This window comes from Peromyscus leucopus, chromosome 2 (genome assembly GCF_004664715.2).
Source record: "Peromyscus leucopus breed LL Stock chromosome 2, UCI_PerLeu_2.1, whole genome shotgun sequence".
NCBI lineage: Eukaryota > Metazoa > Chordata > Mammalia > Rodentia > Cricetidae > Peromyscus > Peromyscus leucopus.
In genome coordinates this window covers 138,938,604-138,960,134 of record NC_051064.1, presented here as the reverse complement: position 1 = coordinate 138,960,134, position 21,531 = coordinate 138,938,604, and the positions used below count along the sequence as shown (strand labels likewise).

Sequence of the window (21,531 nt, the reverse complement as noted above, 5' to 3'; positions counted from 1 at the left end):
CAAATCCAACAGGTGGTGAAAATGGAACTGAAGCAGGAAACAGCATTCAAAATGAGGTCAGGGCTAATTTCTTCATATATTACTTCAGAAAACCAACCTGGTTTAAAAAAAAAAAAAAAAACCACGTAGGTCATGGCAGGAAGCTTAGTGACCAAGTGTGCTCTACACTGTTCCACTGCTTCCTCAGTGACAGTAGCACTAGGAGAGTTCACTGAAGTCACTGAGGTCAGGTTAGACCACTGCAAGATCCTGAGTTTCCTTTCTACTAAATCAATGGAAAGTGTTAAAATAATGTTAAAGATGGGATGTTAACAGAAAACAGGAGAAATAAAAAATGAGCTGCCAGTAGACAGGGCTCAGCTCTTAAAATGATCCATGATTAGAAGACACAGCACAGAATTAAAAACTGAGGAACCAGGGCGTGGCTCTATCAACAAGCACTCGACTAGCTGCATGGAGCCCTGAGCTCCACCTCCGGTGATTCGGGAAAGCTGGTGTTTTGACTCACACTTGGAATCCTAGCACTCAGGAGAGGTAGGAGGATCAGAAGTCCTCGGTCAACCTAAGCTACATGAGACATCTTTTCAAAGGAGGGGCAAGGAGAAGAAAAAGAAATGATCCAAATCAAACTAATGTTGAGAAAATACTGAAGGCCAAGTCAGCATGATCTACAGAGTGCCAGAAGTACAGAGAGAAACCCTGTCTTGGGGGGAAAAAATAAAAACAAAGTAAGAAAATACTTAGTACGATAGCCTAATTTTCCAAAAATAGTCAAAGACAGCAAACCAATAAACTCAAGAAAATTTCAAGACAATTAGAAAACCAACCAACAAACACCCTGGCACATCAAACAGCTTGAAGGCAGCCCAAGGAAAAGAGCACACAGCCTCAAACAGGAAGAGTGGCTGCAGCAGGCCTCCTCAGATGCTGCAGGGCCCCCTCAGATGCTGCAGGAGACAGAGGCTGCGGCAGGCCCCCTCAGATGCTGCAGGAGATAGAGGCTGCGGCAGGCCCCCTCAGATGCTGCAGGAGGACTAGAGGCTGCAGGCAGGGCGCCCCTCAGATGCTGCAGGCTGCAGCAGGCCCCCTCAGATGCTGCAGGAGACAGAGGCTGCAGCAGGCCCCCTCAGATGCTGCAGGAGAGAGACAGAGGCTGCAGCAGGCCCCCTCAGATGCTGCAGGAGACAGAGGCTGCGGCAGGCCCCCTCAGATGCTGCAGGAGATAGAGGCTGCGGCAGGCCCCCTCAGATGCTGCAGGAGACAGAGGCTGCAGCAGGCCCCCTCAGATGCTGCAGGAGACAGAGGCTGCAGCAGGCCCCCTCAGATGCTGCAGGAGACAGAGGCTGCAGCAGGCCCCCTCAGATGCTGCAGGAGAGAGACAGAGGCTGCAGCAGGCCCCCTCAGATGCTGCAGGAGACAGAGGCTACAGCAGGGCCCCTCAGATGCAGGAGACAGAGGCTGCAGCAGGGCCCCTCAGATGCTGCAGGAGAGAGACAGAGGCTGCAGCAGGCCCCCTCAGATGCTGCAGGAGAGAGACAGAGGCTGCAGCAGGCCCCCTCAGATGCTGCAGGAGAGAGACAGAGGCTGCAGCAGGCCCCCTCAGATGCTGCAGGAGACAGACAGAGGCTGCAGCAGGGCCCCTCAGATGCAGGAGACAGAGGCTGCGGCAGGCCCCCTCAGATGCTGCAGGAGACAGACAGAGGCTGCACCAGGCCCCCTCAGATGCTGCAGGAGACAGACAGAGGCTGCAGCAGGCCCCCTCAGATGCTGCAGGAGACAGAGGCTGCGGCAGACCCCCTCAGATGCTGCAGGAGACAGAGGCTGCGGCAGGCCCCCTCAGATGCTGCAGGAAACAGAGGCTGCAGCAGGGCCCCTCAGATGCTGCAGGAAACAGAGGCTGCAGCAGGCCTCCTCAGATGCAGGAGACAGAGGCTGCGGCAGGCCCCCTCAGATGCTGCAGGAGACAGAGGCTGCAGCAGACCCCCTCAGATGCTGCAGGAGAGAGAGGCTGCGGCAGGCCTCCTCAGATGCGTCTCAGGTGCCTCAAACAGTGAGAGGAAATCCATCAATCCAGAATTTCATATGCAGCCAAGACTTTCCAAATGACCAGTGTGGCAGTCATTATCAACACAATGAACGCTATGTGTACAAACTAAAGAGAGTCGACAGATAACTTTCCTTGAAACTCAGTATCTAACTGAGGTTTCTACTGCTGTGAAACACCATGACCAACTGAAACTTGGGGAGAAGAGGGTTGTAGTTTATAGCTTACTGTGAAGCACAGACCATAGACCAACCCTGCTCCCTGGCTTTCTCCCCAGATTGCTCAGCCTACTTTATCATCCACCCAGGACCATCTGCTGGAGGGGGGACACAGTCCACAGTGGGCGGGGCTCTTACATATCAGCTTTAATCAAGAAATGCTTCCTAGACTTGTCTCGAGTCAACCTAACGGAGGCATTTTCTAATATAGGCTCCTTCTTCCCAGATGACTGTTGGCTTATGTCAAGTTGACCAAAAAAAAAAAAAAAAAAAAAAAAATCTAACCAGGACAAAACAAACAAACAAACATTTCCAGCCTTGAAATGCAGTTTTAAAAAAAAATCCAGAAAGGTCCAAACAATCAAAAATTCTTCTAAAAACCCTTCCCATTAAATTCTGATTCTTTCTATCCAAACTGTAATTCCAAATACTGTAAGAAAACTAAAGCACTTAAAACTAGGGGCTCAGGGGTTGGGGATTTAGCTCAGTGGTAGAGTGCTTGCCTAGCAAGAGCAAGGCCCTGGGTTCGATCCTCAGCTCCAGGGAAAAAAAACTAGCGGCTCAGGGCTATGCCAAGGCTCTGGGGTGCCATCAAGGGAAGGAAGGGAAAGGCAGAAGGGAAAAGGGAAAGGAGGAAGGAGACAGGCAAGGAAAGTGGGAGTACAGGGGCCAAGGTTAGGGAGTCTATAAACCCAGCTACTTCAGGCAGGAGGACTGCAAAGTCAATGTCTTCCTGAGTTACAAGTTCAAGACCATCCAGGGAAACTGTGGAAACCACTCCTTAAGGGTAGAGCATTTTATACAGCCTATCAAAGGCTCCACAGGACCACAAAGAGTAAAAGAGGATGAATACTGTTCTCTAAATAATGAAACAAGTTTTGTTTTGTTTTGTTTTATATATTTGGCATGTAAGCATTTTAACTTGCCCCAAAACAAAATAAAAAATCCTATTACACAAAATGACAATGTTCCAGAATTGACTAATATAATTGACCAGAGTAAATCTAAGAACAGGGATTTCTTAATTATTATTATTGAATTTATTTGTTTACTTGTGGAAGGGGTGCCACATGCATGTGGTATGGCAATCGGAAGACAAATTGCAGAGTTAGATTCTCTCCGTCCACCATCTGGATCTCAGGGATGGAACCTGGGTCATCAGGCTTGGTGGCCGGTCGGTCCCTTTACCAGCTGAGCCATCTTGCTGACCACAGTAGCACTACATTTCACAAGCAGCTGAGGTCAAGCACAAACTCTGCTTTCTAAATGACAGTGTTGTACCCCATTGACTAGCACATTACAGCTACTTCAAGGAAATGAGCGTCAGTCATCAAGACGGAAGCATAAACCAAGTGGTGGCGCACACCTTTAATCCCAACACCTGGAAGACAGAGACAGGCGGATCTCTGTGACTTTGAGGCCAGTCTGGGCTACAGAGTGAGTTCCAGGACAGCTAGGGCTACACAGAGAAATCCTGTCAAAAAAAAAAAACCAAAATACAAAAACCAAAAGCTATAATCCATATATATATATATATATATATGTATATTATATATATATATAATTCATAGACCAGCCTCAGAAGCCAGAAACAGACACACCATGCTGGAGGTTAGCCTGGTTTATATCATGAGACCTTGTTGCTGGGGAACTTAGTTCAGTGGAAGAGTGCTCGCCCAGTTGGTGTAAAGTTTGTCCTAGAATTTGTCCCCCAGCAATGCAAACAAAAGATGGTACCCACAACTCATTTTGACCTATACCTATCTAACTGGAGTCTTTTAAACAATGAAAAGTTAGATTTCAAAAATACTCCATTTTTTAAAAATCAGGCAGACCAGAAATAAAGCGGTAACTTAACAGCAGCTGAGAAGCTCTTGAGAAACCAAGCCTACGTGCATCTGAGTTCACAAGTATTAGACTGTTCCTGGACAGTCTAACAAGGTCTTTATTGGTGAATTACTAAGTACCATAAACTTGAATCAAATACACTCTTAAGATGTAATTCTGTTATTTGGGTTATGACTCAATTATACTGTTTAAAATTCTTTTACATGTGAGCATGTGGGCTGGAAGAAAAAGGATTTTGCCAGACTACATCTCAAAAAACGACTTCATTCACAATCCTGTTCAACAGCTAGCAGATACACAGCAGGCTTCTTTTGTTTCCATTTTAATGAACCACTGTGTAACTATTTCATTCATATGAATGTATGTCTGACAAAAAAATAATTTAAAGCTAATCTAGTCTTGGCAGGTATCTTTGTCATCTATTTCCCAGAAAGCTGCAGAAGGAATAGTCTGTAACAAGCAAAGGATGAGTCAGGCCTGGGCACCCCTGACTCACATATGATGAGCCCATCAATGCCAGGTGTACATTCTCAATGAACTCCTCCCCACTTAAGTCTGCTAGCTGCCCCCAACTTCTGCTTCTCCCCAATTTCCTTGATAAAAACAAGAGGGTCGAAGGAGCTCGGGCAGGTGTGCTGAGACACCAGGCGATTCTTGTCCTCCCCTTCTCCTTCCTGCTAACTGGAATACACCCAAGGGCCACAGTGGCTTAGGAGTGGATACCATGCTAATTAGGGATACTCAGATTAAAAGAAACACTTCTGTGTTACACCAGGGAATTTGCTAATACATTCACTCCTGCAGCACTCACATCTTTTGTTCATGGTTTGCAGGCTTACAGAATTTCAAAGAATGCTACATCTTACTGGTTTGCACAAAGTTCCTCCAGAAGAAACTGCAAACTAAGAAAGCCCACAACAGGAGAGCTCAGGAGCAGAGCACTTGCCAGGCATGTGTGGGGCTGTTAGCCTGATTCCCACCCAACACCACCAAAGGAGAAGAAAGTTGACTTTATAATGGAAGGAAAATGGGTAGTGGCTGTCGGTGGCGGCCATTAGTTTGTTAGCCTGACTAACTGCATGCGGGTAATAATGTCCTAGGAGGATGTCAAAAGTAATGCAGAAATAAAAACTGAAGGGCACACCCACTGAGAAATGAAATCAGTTCAGTTCTGCATCTAACACGCAATACTCCCCAAAGTATCACTAACAGGGGCTGGCAAGGTGGCGAAGTGAGTGACCATGCTTGTCGCCAAGTCTGGGAACCAACTTCAATCCCAAGAACCAACTTCAATCCCAAGAACCCAGATAAATGTGAAAGGGAACCAATTCCACAGCGTTGTCTCTACAAGTACACAAGTGCCACATACACACATGAAAAAAATCATAATAAAAGAACTTTAAGAAAAAATATTGCCAATAACTATGCAACCCACAATTTAATATCACATGTAATATTTAAGACCTAAATTAACATCCAATTCGGGACTAGCGAGATAGAGGTTAAGAGCACTGGAGAGGTCCTGAGTTCAATTCCCAGCACCCACATGGTGGCTCACAACCATCTGTAATGAGATCTGGTGCCCTCTTCTGGCCTGCAGGCATACTATATACATACTAAATAAACTTCTAAAAAAATTAATACCCAACTCACAATAGCTGCTCTTTCTTTCTTCTTTCTTTTCTTTTCTTTCTTTCTTTCTTTTTCTTTCTTTCTTTTTCTTTCTTTCTTTCTTTCTTTCTTTCTTTCTTTCTCTTTCTTTTTCTTTCTTTTTTTCTAACTTTCTAAACCAGAGATCTTTTTCTACCTATCACCCACAGCTTTGAAAACTAATTCAGGTCTGCCCCCCTTTTTAGGGGGGTAGGGGGACTCAGTTTTGCTGTGTAGCTCACTGCCCTCCAATTCTCAGACTTCATAATTCAGTCTCCCAAATGCTGAAATTGCAAGTGCATCTTTTTTTATTGTTTTGTTTTTTTGAGAAAGGGTTTCTCTTTGTAGCCCTGACTGTCCTTTGAGGCCAGGCTGGTCTACACAGTGAGTTCCAGGACAGCCAGAGCTAAAGAGAGAAATCCTGTCACGGAAAACAAAGAAAAGGAATGTGCTTTTCCCTGTAAAGAAGAATGTTGTCTAGACATATGTGGATCGCTCACAAAGGTGAGCTTGAGCGCCGCCCTTCCTCTCCACAGGCTCGGACCGGGAGCTGAAGGAAAGCAGCAGCAGCCTGTGCATGGAAATACACTCTTCCCTAAAACCCAGGACCCCAAGTCTACACAATGACGCAACAACACTCGACAGAACCATAAAACCAAGCAAGCCATTTTCCAAACGGCACACTCCATGTTAAAACTATACAACAGCCTCTTCAAGCTTCAGACACAAAGTTGGGCATGCCAGAATTTGCCTACAGTTCCAGCACAAGGGAGGCAGAGGCAGACAGATCTCTACTAAGCTGAGGCCAGTTTGGTCTACACCCTGAGTTCTAGGACAGCAAAGGCAAAAAAAAAGGCACTGATAGACTATGATGCAAGATGGCTCCTTATTTCTCTATTTTGTAAAAGCTTTGAAGCTCTGATTAAACTTTGTATAAATAAGAATAAAAACAGGTTAATAGCTACTAAAATAAAAAACGACTGCTGTAACATCACCCAAAGGGAAGTAATGTTCAAGGTTTTTAGCAAGAAGAGCTGACATACAGTCTCACTAGATACCCAGCCAGGCTAGCCTAGACCTCCCCAGCCAAGGTTCAGCCTCCTGTGCACAAACCACAACACTCAGATAAGGAGGGGCTTTCAAGTACAGTTAGCTACCTCTCAGTTTGAGGACAATTAATAAATTCTGGAGAGGAAAGCTGAGTCAGGAAGGGCTTGTCTTGCATTCACAAGGACCTGAGTTCATCCCCTAGAACACACACTTAAAAAAAAAAAAAAAAAAAAAAAAGTCAGGCGTAGTGGCACTTGCCTTAAACCCAGCACTCGAGGCAGAGGCAGACAGCTCTCAGTGAGTTCAAGGCCATCCTGGTCTACATACGAATTCCACGACAGCCAGGGCTAGGTAGAGACCCTGTCTCTTAACAAAAACACAAAAGCAGGTGTATGGGTAGAGGCCGAAAGTCCCAGCACTGGGGAGATGGAGACAGATGGGTCACACTGTAGTGGTTTCAGTAATAAAGCCCCCCCCAACCCCGTCATTTACATCCGAATGACTGGTCCCAAGCTCATGAATGTTTGGTGGAGGTGTCACTGGGGATGGGCTTTGAGGTTTCAAAAGCCCATGCCAGGCCCAGCGTGCCCACAGTGCCACACTCTGCCTGTGAATCGGTTACTTTCTTTTGTTAGAGCCGCCTTGGTCACGGCATCTCTTCACAGCAATAGAACAGTGACTGAGACACAGAGGGACACATTACATTTTAAAGAATCATAGTAATTAATAACAAATAAGAAGAAGACGAAATCTGTTTATTTTGGTTTGGTTTGGTTTGGTTTTCTGAGACAGGGTCTCGCTATGTAGACCAGGATGGCCTTACATTCACAGAGATTCTCCTGCCTCTAGCTGTCTCCTTGGGGCTGGGATTAAAGGACACCAGCCCAGATGTCTTATTCTTTAATTAGCATTGAACGTGCATCTTGTGCAGGAATGCATGCACTTTGGTCCCTTTCACGGAACTGAGTGCTTTAGATAACTAAGGAAACGGAAAAGCGGCTGTGGCTGGGCACTAGTGGCCGTGCTACACCCACGGGCCCTCTCTACCTGGCTCTGAGAAAAGCGAATGTAATCAGTGCATCCCTTTCAACTACTGCATTCCTAAAATGTGGCTGGGAGCAGCTCTGCCACAAAGCACTTCCCTGGCACGAGAGAGGCCCTGGGTTTGATCCTTCAACAGCACACACAAAAAATTTAATTCCAGTAACTGAAGTAAAAATGCTGTGCACGTAAAGCCAACCCTGGGGTCCCATTGGGAAGTGAGAACAGCTGGGAGAGGAACTGCTGTAATGTTCTGTGCTCCAGAAATCTTTACTAAGGAAATATCTGAAATACTGACAATCATCTGCACAGAGACAGTCCCAGCAAAACTACTGGACAGCCACAGAGAAAGACCTCTGACCTATACAGACACAAGCAAAAACATCTGCACACACATGCATCACACGCATCACACACACACACACACACACACACACACACACACACACAAAATGTTAAAGAGGAAAAGCCTTTCTGGTTTTAAGATGAGAGTGTCTTACTGCCCATGGAGATACATTATTTCCTCCTGGTTGGTAACCAGCCGACCCTGGTGTCCTACATCACATCCTGTCTGTCAAGTCACAGACAAAAAGAACAAGAACTCAGGCAGGCAAAAACACATCCATCCACCAGGCAGTGTATCTGTCTGGGGAGTGTCCCAGGGATACAAAGAGCAACTTCAATTCCCAAATCCACCACACCCCCCTCTCACCTGGGGCTTCTTTCTGAGGTCGAAGTATTCCTCACCCCAGCTGCACACCAGAAGAGACCTATTTAATTCTGTCCCATTTGCCACTCACTTCACTCTTAATAACCATTTGCATTTCATCCAATTCACCAACTAATCAGCAATCTGCATCATTCTGCACACTGCTGTCATCATCTGCCAGACAGGTACGCCTTGCTGCTTCCGGCGGCAGCCAACACTGCTCGGTGAGCGACAGCATCTGCCGAGGTTTCTTGCTGCGGCAGAGAAGGGGTGGGTCCCTTGCTGAGACCATAAATCCCAATACTAGTGGCATTTCCTCCCAACTGCAGCATCTCTACACACTCTCCCTCCAGCAACCCCCATTCTGGCAACAATGACTCAAAGAATCCTAACCCAGGGCACTGTCCCCTCAGCTCCTCCTCCTGCTTCCTCCCAGAAAGCACAGCCGAGTCCTGTACCAGCCCTTACTGCAGTAGCAGCCATTTTTGGTTCAGCTCTGCTGAGCTCCAGCTGGAAGGCAGGACAGAAGAACAGAACGGCAAAGGACTCTGAAAAGGAAGCTGTTGAACATAGTGTCTCACAAACACTGCATTCCTTCACGTCATTAAAAATACAGCCTTCCTTTATATCACATGTGCAACTTTCAACTATTTCCTCGATGGCAATGTACCAGCAGAGTGTGGCTACAATGACACTTGACGAGCTGGGTTTCTGTTTACAGGTTTTCCGTATTGTTTTGGGATGGAGGTTCAGTGCTAGAGATCAAACCCAGGGCCTTGTCCATACTAAGAAAGCACTCTGCCGGGTGGTGGTGGCGCACGCCTTTAATCCCAGCACTCAGGAGACAGAGCCAGGAGGATCTCTGTGAGTTTGAGGCCAGCGTGGTCTACAGAGTGAGACCCAGGACAGGCACCAAAACTACATAGAGAAACGCTGCCTTGAAGGGGAAAAAAAAAAAAAAAGCACTCTAACACTGAACAATGTTCCCAGCACTTAAAAACCAAACAGAAAATCCAACAAGTGCTGTGAGAGGAAGCAGGATCAGAGGTGGAAGCCTTCCTCTTCCTCTCCCTCAATTCCCTGGTGAATCTCCATGAATGCTATTTTAAATCCTCTTTTTGCTCTTAAAAACAATCAATATAACTTAATCTGTCTTACAAATATAGGCCCTTATAGAGTCGAATGAGGTTTATTTAATTTTTCAAGACAAGGTACGATCATGTTTGTAATTAAAAAGCAGTACATGAGGACTGAGGATGCGGCTCGGCGGTAGAACCCTCACCTAGCACACACACACCAGGACCTGGTTCAAACCCCAGCACCAGGAAAGCAGTATGTAATTAAACAAGTATCACTTGTTATGTAAAAACTACCTAACTCACTAAACAAGCCTCTGCACACTAATATATAAAGCACTTTTTCTACCCTTATAATTCCTTGTTACCCTGGGTGTGTATGAGTCTGCTAGGTGCACGGGCCACAGCACTTACACAAAGGTCAGAGGAGGGCTTTGTGTGGTCAATCCTTTCCTTCCACATTCTGGGGATGGAATTAGGTCCCAAGCTACTGAACCATCTCACTGGCTCCTCCTCACTGGCATATTTTAAAAATAAAATTTGAGCCGGGTAGTGATGACTTACACCTTTAATCCCAGCACTTGGGAGGCAGAGGCAGGAAGAACTCTGAGTTCAAGGCCAGCCTGGTCTACAGAGTGAGCAGTTCCAGGAAAGCCAAAGCAAAACAAAAACCTGGTCCAGCCCTCTGAGCATCTGGGCATCTCCAAGCCCCACCCCAAGACTCAAGGATGAAGGAATTAAAAGTACACGGAGGAGGTTCTGCACACTCACATCTGTTAGTGACAACAGTCAAGGACCTCTAAACTGCAGTAAAGCTCAAAGTAACAGTGGACTTCCATGCACTGGGAAAGCTGAGGAACTAGGAGGTGAGTTTGATGGCAGGTTATAACAGAAAGCCTATCTCTAAAGATAAAAAAACCTAAACCACTGACGGAAGTGCTAACACATTTAAAAAAGCATTATCAAGTATCGGGTGAAACTGTAAGACCAGCAATGGGGAGAATGAGGATCCCCAGTTCAAGGCCAGTTTGGGTTACACAATGAACTCCTGCCTCAAATAAATAAATAAATAAATAAATAAATAAATAAATAAATAAATGAATGAATGAATGAATGAATGCCTGCGACTGGAGAAGAGGCTCAATGATTAAGAGCAATGGCTGTTCTTCCAGAGGACCCAGTTTCAACCCCTAGCACCCATGTGGAAGCTCACAACCCTTTACAAACTCCAGTACAAGGTGATCTGACACCCTCTTCTGGCCTCCTCAACCACTGCATGGATGTGGTACACAGGCGAACATTCAGGCAAACAGCCATACACATAAAATAAAAGTAAAATAAACAGCCAGGCGGGAGCTGCCCACCTTTAATCCTAGCACTCGGGAAGGCAGAGGCAGGTGGATCTCTGTGAGTTTGAGACCAGCCTGGTCTACAGAGCGAGTTCCAGGGTAGCCAGGGCTACACAGAGAAAGTCTGTCTCAAAAAACAAACAAACAAACAAAAAAAAGATAAAATAAAATAAATAGTAAAATTTCAAAAAAATTGCCAGGTAAATAAGCTTATACACATATTGTCGTGTTGATTCCTACATGTCCCACTGTTTCCCGCTCCTCTCTCGTTACAGTCTTCCTGGCACAGTGGTCCCTCTTCCCTTCATCCCACGGTCCTCCTGAGGTATACAAGAGGCAATAACCGTATGCTACTCCTGCACCAAGCAACTTTCGGACACCGTCTGAAGAGTCTGAAAAGTTTCATCTCCAGGGTTCCTAGACGGACATCCTGGCTCCTTCACAGACTTTATATGCTCTCAAGCCCAGCAGTGCTAATTCTAACCCAACTGTGGCGCCCGCCACAGTAACATGCCCTTCTGACAGCCAAGAGGATTTCATGACCTATTCCACCCTGAAGAGTCCAGTGCTCTGTATTCTCAATCCCAACATAAAATGATGCTGGTTGCTGGGAGCGGTCCGAGGCTGGCAGATGAGTCAGCAGGTGAAGCCACTGGTGAGAAGCGGTTTCATTACACTTTGGACAACAGAGATGCCAGCAAAAGACAGCTGCCATTGTTTACATTGCTGAACATGCTGTCGGGCTTCACAGGCTTGTAGAGCTACCCACTGTCAGCAAGTCCCACTCTCCTTATTAAAGAGTTAAGAAGAATCAAGCTTAGTGAATAACTCTGAAAACGCTGCGAACAATCTCCTTTCCCAAGCACAACTAACACATTTAGCCACCAACCAGGTCACTGGTTCAAAGGACTCATCATTTCTGAAGCTCTGTGGACCACAAAGCAGGTAAGTGAACACTCAACAACCAACCTTTACCACTAGAAGTCTGCCTCTAGTGGCAATAAACCCAGCTCTGCGTAGACAGACTTCGTTCTCAGACACGGCAAAGTGCTTCAGCAACACACAAAACGACATCAAGGGCACTAAACTACTTAAAATACAAAGAGAGGAACTGAAAACAAGTGGGTGAAATGGGAATTGCTAATCTCTTTGTGACAGCCACTTTCTGTCACAAAGCACCCTGAGCCAGCCACTCAGTGAAACTCTCTTGTCTGCTTTTGAATGCTCGCCACTCAGTTTCACTTCTCAGAGCCAAAAGCGGTCATCTTTAAGAATCCTTGTGCCGTAAGATTTCCTTCTCCAAACCCACTTTTCCAAGTTTTCACTTTCAACAGAATGACTTCATACACAATTATGGTGATATTTTATTTGTACTGAAATGTGATTTTATTTGTATGTTAATAAATAAAGTTGCCTGGGGGTCAGAACGAATAGCAAGCCATCGCAGAAGCTGGGCAGTGGTAGTGCACGCCTTTAATCCCAGCCCTTGGGAGGCAGAGCTAGGCGCATCTCTGTGTGTTCAAAGATACAGCCAGCATGGAGACACCCGCCTTTAATCTCAATACCAACCATAGAAGACCTGGAGGGCTGTACAGACAGGCAGTGACGAGGTGGTCATGTGGTTGGGTTTACAACCAATGAGAAGGCAGAACAGAAAGTCTTTATAAAGACAAACACACAGGAAGTAGTTCTCTTGGCTGAAGAGGATAGCTGCAGCAGTGAAGGATAAGGCTCTTAGCTCTGACCTCTTGGGCTTTCATCTTTGCATTGGCTCTGTGTTTCTTACTGAATAAGACGGTTACTTCTACACACAATGGGCAGGGCAAGAGGCTCTCAGGAGCTCAAGAGCTCAGGACCAGTGTCCCAAACCCCACTTAAAAAAAAAGAAAAGAGCCTAGAAATTAGCCATCAACCATGAGGCATGAGACCAGCTGAGTGTCAATAGCTCCTCCTGCTTAAAGCTGATCATCAGTCTTGCCCAGGGCTAGAGAGGTAGGGGCAGGCAGATCGCTGAGTTCTGAGGCCAACCTGGTCTACAGAGATGTTGTGTCCAAGCCAGCCAGTGTTATACAGTGAGATCCTGCCTCAAGAAAATAAAATAAAATAAATATAAAGCCTGATCAGTTAAGGGTGAGGGACGAGGGAGGGTACAGCTTGGGATTAGAGTGAATATTCAGGGTCCTGGCTGCCAGGATATAACACTTAACATTATCAACTGCACTTCATTCCTCATTAGCATTTAAAGATCTTTTATCAAAAAATGTGGGGCCAGAGATAGGGCTCAGCAGGTTACAGCAGCCACCACACAAGCCTGGAAGCCTGAGTGTTCAGAACCAAGTGTGCCGTGGCCCATAAGCATGCGCGCGCACGCGCGCGTGCACACACACACACACACACAAAACCAGGAATTAATAACAACATTCGATGTGGATTTGGGGCTAGGGAGAAAGGCCAATGTAAAGTCACTGTGCAAGTACAAGGTCCTGAGTTCAGATCTCCAACAGTCACATAAAGGCTGGGTGTGGTAGTGTAGGCCTGTACTAATGGCCAGAAAGAGATGGATCCCAAGGGGTTGCTGGCCAGCTAGGCTAACCAAAACAGTGAGCTCCAGCCTCAGCCTCTGACCTCTACAAGCATCCTCTTAAGTAAGCACACTGTACACTCACATGTGAAGGGAGGACAGGGAGGGAAGGAAGGAGGGATGGATTCAGCCCAGAATGGTGGCTCAAGCTTATAATTTCAGCACTGAGGAGGAGGCTGAGGAAGGATGATCAGTTCAAAACCAAACTTGGCTACAGAGTGAGTTGTAGGTCAGCATGTGATATATAAGACCCTGTCAAAAACAAATAACAAAAAAAGTATATATAGTGAATTTAAATTAATGATTTCAGCCAGGCATGGTGGTACACACCTTAAATCATAGCCCTCGGGAGAGAGGCAAAGGCATGCAAATCTGAGTTCCAGGCCACCCTGGTCTACATAGATAGTTACAGGCTAGATAGTGCTATATAAAGAGACCCTGTCTCTGAATGAATGAATGAATGAATGAATGAATGAATGAATGAATGAATAAATGAATGAATGAATGAATGAATGAATGAATAACTATAAAGTTAATAATAATAGTTAATAAAGTTATTTATAGTAACTATTACCTGGGATTAAGTAATTTATTTTTAAAGTTTTAAGTATGAAATGCGATTGCAGAAAATAAAGACATAGTTAGATAAAACTATTGAAGCAACTGGCTTCGGACAAGGCACAACCAAGGCACTTGAAACAAGAACAGACTTCTTCTCCAGTCAGCCCCGTCTTTAATGCAGTGTTAAGCTTCCTGTAAAGTCCCATCACTCTCAGACTCCATAAGGGGAAAGCTTTCACAGCTGTCCCGACTGGCTACAGCTTCCTCATCACATCACCAGCCACAGCGCAGACTCCTCAAAACATTCACCTTTCCACTGTGCTGACATCATCATAGGCTTGTTTTCCAACCCTTCCTGCTCACACCGTTCCTTCTCACTGCAAACCCCTTCAGGTATCTCCACTTCCTAGATGAACTGAATGTTACGCTCACTTCAAGCCCAAGATATCCTAAACTGAATAGATGTCTTCTCTCAAAGGATGAACACAAATTCTCTACTTTCCTTTATTCATTCAATGACAGCATCATTCTCGTCTCCAAAGCTAGGAGTAGGAGGCAGGCGAGATAGCTCAGAAGAGCCCCGGCTGTTCTTACCGAGGACCCAGGTTCTATTCCCAGCACCCACACAGTTCACAACCCATCCTTAACTCCAAGGTCCAAGGGGTCCTATGCCCTCTTCCAACCTCTGCAGGCATTATTAGGCATGCATGAGGTACATACATGGAGACAAAACACTCACACACATAAAATAAAAACCTCAACAAACATGGGAGAAAAGCAGATTCCACAACTAGACAGCCCAAGGGCCTCCTAAACCGCCCACACGTGAAACTTTCAATGCTTTCCACCAGTCGGTCTTCTGACCACAGCAAATTCACCATGGACCATTTTCTAACTGATGAGCATGACTCCAAAGGCTCGTGACACTTCACTCACCTGGGGATGGCCTTTTGATAACAAAAATCCTACTTCCTGTCCTCTAGCTCTCAATGACTGGCAAGGCTCAGCTCTGCCAACTCCCCTGGGAGAACACGTCAGCTCTCTCAACTGTCTGCTTGATACAGAGGAGACAGGGATTTCTTCTCTACCCCTCAACAGTAAGCACACATGTAATGGACTTTTGCTTCCTTTGCTCTAATCCCTAGTACCCAAACAACTGCCCTCCAAGCCAGGCACACCAGACAACGCCTGAAGTAAACGTAAGGATGGATTAACGAGCGTTAGCCAATGTCTACCTCTCACTGCCGTATGCAGGTTGACACACAAGCACATGTGCCACCACACACACACACACACACACACACACACACACACACACACACACACGTAAAAGAAAGCTTTTCAAAGGAGCTATGTACAGTTATGAAAAAGCTGCTTTGCTGCTTCCGCGCGCTCTCGCCCGCGCTCACGTTCTCTCCTCCCCTCTCTCCTCTCCCCTTCTCTGTCTCTCTCTGTCTCTCTCTGTCTCTCTCTCTCTCTCTCTCTCTCTCTCTCTCTCTCTCTCTCTCTCTCTAGCACTTTTAAGCAGTCTGAATAAAAATGACTTCACTGAAGAAGGGCCACTTCAGGTGACACCTGAACCCAGCCCTCAGTGTAAGACTCAGGCTACAGCTCTCCAGACGCACAGGAGCTTCCAGTGTGTGCTCCTGCCACCAGCCCCAGGCCTCCGGAAGCTGAGGCCAACACATCCTTTTACAGAAGGAATGTATTCCTGGGGAAAGGATTCTGAAGGCAGCCAGACAGTGCTGAGCCTATAATCCCAGCACCCAAGAGACTGTAGGGTCAGTGCACAAGGACAGTCAGAGCTACAAACCTGTCCAAGACCAGACAGGGCTACCTTAGCAAGTTCAAGGCCAGCCTAGTCTGTACAATGAGATCTCTCAAGTGCTCACTTCAGCAACACACATACTAAAACTGGACCGATGCAGGGTAGCATGGCCCCTGCACAAGGATGACACACAAATTACATATTTTTCCATTACCATGCGCAATCAATGAACAATTGAATTCCCTTGGGGAAAGAGTCTGTTTTTCAAATGACTTCCCACTGTGAAAATGCACTTGGGAAGCTGAGCAAACAGCTGTACTATATGAGGCCAGCCTGCTAAATACTGCACTCCAAGTCAATCTGCGCTACAGAGTAAAACCTCACCTCAAAATAAAAACAAACCAAAATTCAGCTTTCAGGCTGGAGATGCAGCTCAGAGCACGGTGCTCTCTCGGCATGTATGAACCAAGTTCCCCACACGCTAGGCAACAGCCTTGTACAGAGAGGACATAAGAGATACATGCAATTAAGAGATACATGCAATTAGAACCAAAGGATTTCTAAAAATCCAAACATCCATTTCCTTAAAAATTTAGAGGAAGAAAATAAAATATAAACCATTCCATACTTGAAGGAAGATTACTTTTTTTTTTTTTTTTTTTAAGTTTTTGTAAACAGAGTTTCTCTGTATAGACTTGGCCATCCTTGAACTCACTTTGTAAACCAGGCTGGCCTGTAACTCATATAGATACGCTCAACTCTGTCTCCTAAGTGCTGGGATTAAAGGTGTGTGCCGCCGCCGCCGCCGCCACCACCACCACCACCACCACCACCACCACCACCACCACCAGGCTTTGAAGGAAGATTTTAATCCAGCATGGTCTCTAACTTCTTTTATAGCCAAGGATGACCATGAACTCCTGATCCTCCTTTCTATTTTCCCTAGGAGTACACTGCCCCAACCATTTTACATGGTGGTAGGTTCAAACTTAGGGCTTTGTCATTCTAGGCAAGCATTCTAGTACATAAGCTACAGTCCTAGCCCTTCAATATTATTTTTATATTTCAAGTCAGGAGTCAAAAGAGTGATCTGAGTAGTTTTTCCCAAAGCACAATTCTCTGCTTTAAACATTATGGGTAAAAACACCTAGGAGGGAAATTAACCAATCCGATGAACTCCAAAAGCATACTACAGTGTTGGTGAGATGTCCTACTCAGTAAAGCACCTGCACTACAAAGATGAGGACCAAGCTCAGACCAAGACACAAGAAAAACCCAAGCCTAATGATGCACATCTGCGACCCCACCCCCACCCCAAGTTTACTGACCTGTCAGTCTAGCTAATCGGTGAGTGCAAGTACAGTGATAGGACCTGTCTCAAAGGTAAGCTGGTAAGTGACAGAGGAAGACACACAATGGTGACCTCTGACCTCTACATGTACACGCACGCGCAAGCGGGCGGACACACACACAGTAAGGTGCGGGATGTTCCTATATACAAACTCCCACCAACCCACTAAGGCTCCTGTAAACTTTAACAAGAACCAGCCGGCATGGCTCAGCTTACGAGCACTTGATGGCCAGGTGATAGTGGAACATGCCTTTAATCTCAGCACTCGATCTCTGTGAGTTCAAGGAAGGCCAGCTTGGTCTACAGAGCGAGTTCTTGAACAGTCAGAGCTACACAGAGAGACGCTGTCTCGAAAAACCAAAAAGCACGTGATGGTCTTCCAGAGGACCAGAGTTCGCTTCCCAGCATGGTGACAGGCAGCCAGATGTCTTGCCAGCTCATAACCAACTGTAACTCCTTGCTCCCTATTCTAGCACCTGCCTATATATGAGTACACACACACACACAATTTTAAAATGAATCGTTAAACAATTATAATGAAACTCATCAGGTCACTAAAAATTAGACATGAGAACCTAGAAGCTCAGCAGGTAAGGGCACCTGCCACCAAGACTGAGAGCCAGAGTTTAATCCCTGAGCCCTCACTGTGGATGGAGAGAACCAGCTTCTGTATCCTGTCCTCTTACCTCCACATGTGCACTACAGCACTCATGCACCCACATACATGTACACACACTGTAAATACATGTAAATAAAGACATAAAAGAGAGGAACAGATTCAAAGGAGTAGGAAGGGACAAAAAGGAGCTGGGAGGAAGGTGATTATGACCAAAATACATTATGTACATGTACGAACAGGCATAATGAAATCCGTTATTATAACTAACATGCTATTAAAATGGAAGAAAGATTTTTTTTTTTTTAAACAGGCTGGAGATAGCTCAGTGGCAAACAAGTATAAGGCACTGGGTTTGATCCCAGCACCAGAGTAGAGGAGGAGGAAGACACCAGGAGACAACAAAAAGAGGCAGGATTCTGGAACAGAAAAGAACATTAATAGAAAATCTAGTAAAAGACAAGTGAGGTCTGGAGCTTATCTTGGTGAACTGTGAGCATATGTATGTCTGTCTATCTGTCTGTCTCTCTCTCCTTTTTTTTTTTCTTCCAGAGAACACACAGGGTTTCTCTGTAGTGCTGGCTGTCCTGGATCTTACTCTGTAGACCAAGCTGGTCTACAGAGATCTTGAACTCAGAGATCCGCCTGCCTCTGCCTCCTGAGCGTTGGGATTAAAGCCATGCGCCACCACTGCCCCGCTCATCTTGCTCTTACTGATCAGCTAAGGTTATAAAACAAGCTAAGATTAACAAAGTGGGTACAGGATAAGACAAGGCCAAGGGGCCCTTCGACTCCTCCAGCAACCCTTCTGTAAGTTAGAAGTTAGTTTCCGGCTAGACGGGGAGCTCAGCAGGTAGAGCATCTGTCAAGCAAGTATGAGAACCTGAGTTCATGTCCTCAGAACCCACTCAAAGGCCCAGGGCTCCTACGGGGAAAGGGCGGAGACAGGAGAATCCCAGGACATCCATGGCCCCGCCAGCCTGACATTCACAGCCACAAACAGAGTTCCTGTCTCAAACAAGCTGGAAGGCAAAACCCAAGGCTGTCTTCCAGACTCCTCAAGTGGATCATGGACATGCACACCAACACTCACACAAACACACATGAACACACATCAGAAACACATATCCCAAAAGTAAATAAGCAAAATCAGTTCAATAGTTCTTTTTAAATGAGGGGAGTTGGCAAGAATTTGCTATTTCAGTTCACATGTTAATGTCACAGACCTTTACAACTTAAAAAAAAACTAAATAAATGATTAAATACAAATTATTGGACAAAGGGCTACCTCACAAAGCATTTCAGTAATACACCTAGAAATAGCATGAAGCCTTCCAATTTCCTAAGTTCTAAAACAGAAACTAGGTGGAATAACCATTTATCAGGAGAACAGACAAGGAGGGGTACCCACTGAGGTATGTGTCAATGTTACAAAAGCTTTCAAACCACTCAGATTTTACATAAAATAAATGCTTAGGCAAGTAACCCTTTCCTCACTAAGCTTCTTAAGCAGAGGGAGGACGGGGGCAGAAAGCTGACTCCAAAAACCCCCAAGTTCCCTTTCAACCTAAAAAAGGGACAGCTGGAGAGGAGAGATGCTCAGTGGCTAAGAGCACTGCTGTTCTTGCAGAAGACCTGGGTTCAAGTCGCAGCACCCACATGATGGCTCACAACCATCCTAACTCCAGTTCCAGGGGATCTGATGCCCTCTTCTGCCCCAAGAACACCAGGCACAAACATGGTACACAGATATACGTGCAGACAAAATAACCCAGACATATAAAATAATAAATTTTAAAAAAGAAAAAAAAAAAAAAAAACAGCTCATGGAAAGACTCTTTAAACACACTTCAAAGTTTACTCTTCACTTTTTTTTGTTTTGTTTTTCAAGACAGGATTTCTCTGTGTAACAGTCCTTGGCTGTCCTTGAACTTGCTCTGTAGACCAGGCTGGCCTCAAACTCAGAGCTCTGCCTGCCTCTGCCTCCTGAGTGCTGGGATTAAAGGTGTGTGCCACCACATCTGGCCTCAAACACTTTATTTGTTGTTGTTAAATTCACTCAAACATATTTTAAATTTTCTAAATGCTGAGCTAAGGTACACTTAGATGTCCCGACCTTTATGATTCTTAAAAAATATTATCTTCCTTTTCTTATTACTTGGATGTGTGTACAAACAAGTCATGTATGTAGGAGTGTTCAGAAGACAGAAGAGGGTATCGGATCCACTGGAGCTGGAATTATAGGCAGTTGTGAGTCACGCAACTTAAGGACCCTCTTAACCACTGAGCCACCTTTCCAGAACCCCCTCTGTAATTTTTTTTTTAATCAAGAATGAAATCACTGACTCTCCACACCAACACCCAGTTTTTACTGTTGCCTAAGATCTCAGCACACTCAGCCACCTACCACATGAGAAGGGTCTAGGCTAAGGGCACACGTTCCTGTCAGCTTTAGAAACAAGTTACCTCAGGAAGTTGAACTGCTTCCAAATTCTATTTCTGAAAGAGCGACAATGTAATATTGAGAGTATCAGCTGCCTCAATTAAGCCTCAAGAATTCAAAAATTTTAATCATTAGATACTTGATGGCATTAAAATTCTGCAGGTTAATGAAGATCCACTTCCCCTGTATATTTCTTTTTTTAAAGATTTTTTTTATTTATTATGTATACAGCATGTATGACCAGAAGAGGGCACCAGACCTTATTACAGATGGTTGTGAGCCACCATGTGGTTGCTGGAAATTGAACTCAGGACCTCTGGAAGAGCAGTCGGTGCTCTTAACCTCTAAGCCATTTCTCCAGCCCATCTTCTGTATATTTATTAGTGACGTACTAAAAAGTAGATATAACCTTACTGCTCTATTATTTAGATTTCAAGAGAAGAGCTTTTGTGTGTGTGTGTGGAATGACTACACACTGACTACAATCCATAAAGCCCATGTTTTATTAAACTCACACGGTTATTCAAATACCTCTCTTCCTTCTCTGAGAGAACACCTACTATGCAGCCCTGACTGATTTGGAACTCCCAATGTAGACCAGCCTGGCCTTGAACTCATGACATTTACCTGCCTCTGCCTCTGCTTCCTGAGTGCACACACAACATTAACATGTGAAAAGGCTGAATGGGAGATTGTATTTGACAGAAGCCTTAAATTCAGAATGTAGATAAAAACTAAAAACTCAGGCCGGGCGGTGGTGGCGCACACCTTTAATCCCAGCACTCGGGAGGCAGAGCCAGGTGGATCTCTGTGAGTTCGAGGCCAGCCTGGGCTACCAAGTGAGTCCCAGGAAAGGCGCAAAGCTACACAGAGAAACCCCGTCTCGGGGGGGGGGGAAAAAAAAAAAAAAAAAAAAACTAAAAACTCAAAGGGGCAGGAGAGAGAACTCAGCAGTTAAAAGCACTTGTTTCTTGCTCTTCCAGGGGACCCAAGTTCTGTCTCTGGCAGTCAGGTGGCTTCCAACTACCTATTAACTCCTACTCCAGGTGATCTGATACCTCTTCTGGCTGTCTCAGTTACCTTTACACACACATGCACACCTAGCTAAAACACACATACATGCATAATAATTAACCCTTTTAAAAGTGGAGGGTGGCCTACACCTGCAAGCCCAGCACTCAGAAGGCTGAGCGGGGAGGACCTCAAGTTCTAGGCAAGCCTGGGGT

At 45.4% G+C, this 21,531-nt stretch overlaps 1 protein-coding gene and 1 pseudogene across 22 annotated transcripts in view; one reads left to right on the top strand and one right to left on the bottom strand.

Moving 5' to 3' along the window:
• Positions 1–21,531, bottom strand: part of Eif4g3 (eukaryotic translation initiation factor 4 gamma 3) — a 233,280-nt gene that overhangs the window by 198,873 nt on the left and 12,876 nt on the right. The window lies entirely within an intron of this gene.
• LOC114697261 lies at positions 16,012–16,102 on the top strand (annotated as a pseudogene).